Below are 2,268 nucleotides of genomic sequence, written 5' to 3'. Positions count from 1 at the left end.
GGTTGGGGGGAGGGGCACAGGCAGACTGGAAGCCAGGCCCTCCGAGCCGCAGAGCCTCTGGGAACAAAGGTTCGGCCCTCCGCGGGGACCTCTCTGATGGGAAGACCACTGCCCGAGACAGAAGCCCAGCTGGGAGGCTTTCCAAGCCCACCTCCTCCTGTGAGCCAGGGCCGGGAGGAGGAACCGGCGGATTTTCGGGGTGGAAGGAGGAGCCACATCTCCAGCACCTCCATCCGGAGCGAAAACCAGTAGCCAGAGGATGCTTTTACGACAAAGACAGGTCACACGCTCCCTCCGAGAGGTCCAGGCCGCGCCCTCCGGCCACACCCGACTCCTCGTCCTTGTCTGACAGGCTCCTTGCGGCTCCGCACACGCACCAGGCCCATTGCTGCCCCAGCACCTTTGCACGGGCAGCTCCACCTTCCCAGACATCCCCACGGCTCCCCCTCAGTCTTGGATCAAACGTCTCCTTCGCCATGAGGCCCAACGTGATGGCCTCGGGGAAATGGCAGCCCACACCCCGCTCTGGCACCCCTGCTCCCCGACCATAACTGTGCCCGACACCTCCCAACCGTGGCGTCAGCAGTAGCTGTGCCGTCTGTTGCCGGGATGCGAGTGCCCTAAAGGCGGGGATCTCGTTTGCTCCCCTGCAGCAGTGTCTGCACACAGCCGGTGCTCAGCAGTGTTTGTGGGACAATGAGCGGGGCCCAGGAGGCTGTGGCTATCGCTGCCCGATGGCCAGGACTCTGGAGAAGCAGCTGCAGGGGGACAGGCCGGCATTGGTGGCTCTCCCAATGGGGCGGCGGCACCGCACACCCCACCGGCCGGCCGGCTGGCCTGAGTTCCGCCCGTGCAGGAGGTAGATGTGGCAGCTCCCCAGGAGGGATATGGCACAAATATCAGATGCCAGTTCCTGAAGTGCCACCAGAGGACGGAGCAAGACCCATTGAAAAGGTGGAGATTACCCAACGTCCTTCCCCAGGGAACCGTGGGGGGAGTCATCGCTACAACAGTTGAACCTACAAGGCACAGGTGTGAATTGACCCAGAAATTAGCCCAGATACAAGTGAGCAAACTGCAGGTTGGGGTGCGGTTTCAACCTGGGGTGGAGCCCCAGGGGAACCAGAAATCCCCGGATCCAGTGGCTGGAGCAGGACCCTCCCCTCCCCCTCCCCCTCCCCCAGAGATTCCCCCACCTCAGCAGCCAGGTGAGGCCTGGGGGCGCCTGGGGGGGTCACGTTCTCACAGGTTGTGGCCATGCTGCCGGAGCCCCCAGGCAAGGGGACGTTTCACAGGACACCTCCCCCGGGGGTGGGGTGGGGTCTTCTGAGACCCAGGTCCCAGCCCATCCTTCCCACAGTTCCCCGCCTCCAATTTGGGGAGGACCCCCCTTCAGGGGGCCGGTGGGATGCTACATGAGTTTGCAGGACTCTGGGGCATCTGCTGAAATCTGGGGCCTCACCCCATCGAATGACAGTGTGTGGGCACACATGTGGGCGTGTGCAAGCGTGACCACGTACACACAGACACTCGCTCACTTCTAAAGTGCTATCCCATGAAGTGAGTTCCAAACCTGGTCCCGGAGTTGGGTCTGAACCCGGCCTCTGGCACGTACACGCGGTCTGACCTTGGGAGAGTTATGGCGACCCCCTGCCTCAGTGCTCTCAGCTGTAAGTGGGACCCATACGGGGACCCACCTCATAAGGCGAGGTGAGGATGGATCAACTCTGTGCAGAGCCCCGAGGACGCTCCTGGACACAGCGTGCTCGGCTGCCATCATCCTGGTCGGTCCAGGACCCTTTGTGTCCCTTGTGGACCGAGGCTGGGGGTCGGTGGTCCCTGAAGGACCAGTCGTGCTGGGGGGCACTTTGAGGCACTCTCTCCCCATGCCGGCTCCTGGGGGCACACGGATGAGCTGGAGAGCAATCGCCCTGAACGACAGTTCGCACTTAGATTTCTTTGAATCGTCAGCACGTTAGTCAAACACACGCCATAGCCGCTTGGTGACTGTTATGTGTAGAATCCATTTTATTCTCAGCTGGCTGCCACGGTAATTACATTCTGTGGTGTTTAATTCAGAACGTGATCATTTATGCCAAGTCACGTTGGGTTGGGCCACAGGCTCGAGGGAGGTGCCGCTGGAGGAGCCCGGCTTCCACCCTGGCCGTGCAGGGAAGAGGCGAGGCCTCCGATGTCCCCCTGGCTCTCGTGGAGGCTCCCGGGGCAGGCTTGGCTCTGGGCCAGGACGGGGCCGGCAGAGAGCGGTGA

This window comes from Neophocaena asiaeorientalis, unplaced genomic scaffold (assembly GCF_003031525.2).
Source record: "Neophocaena asiaeorientalis asiaeorientalis breed wild unplaced genomic scaffold, Neophocaena_asiaeorientalis_V1.1 scaffold606, whole genome shotgun sequence".
Taxonomy (NCBI): Eukaryota; Metazoa; Chordata; class Mammalia; order Artiodactyla; family Phocoenidae; genus Neophocaena; species Neophocaena asiaeorientalis.
The sequence above is the reverse complement of the archived record's forward strand: the minus strand, read 5'-3'. Positions refer to the sequence as shown.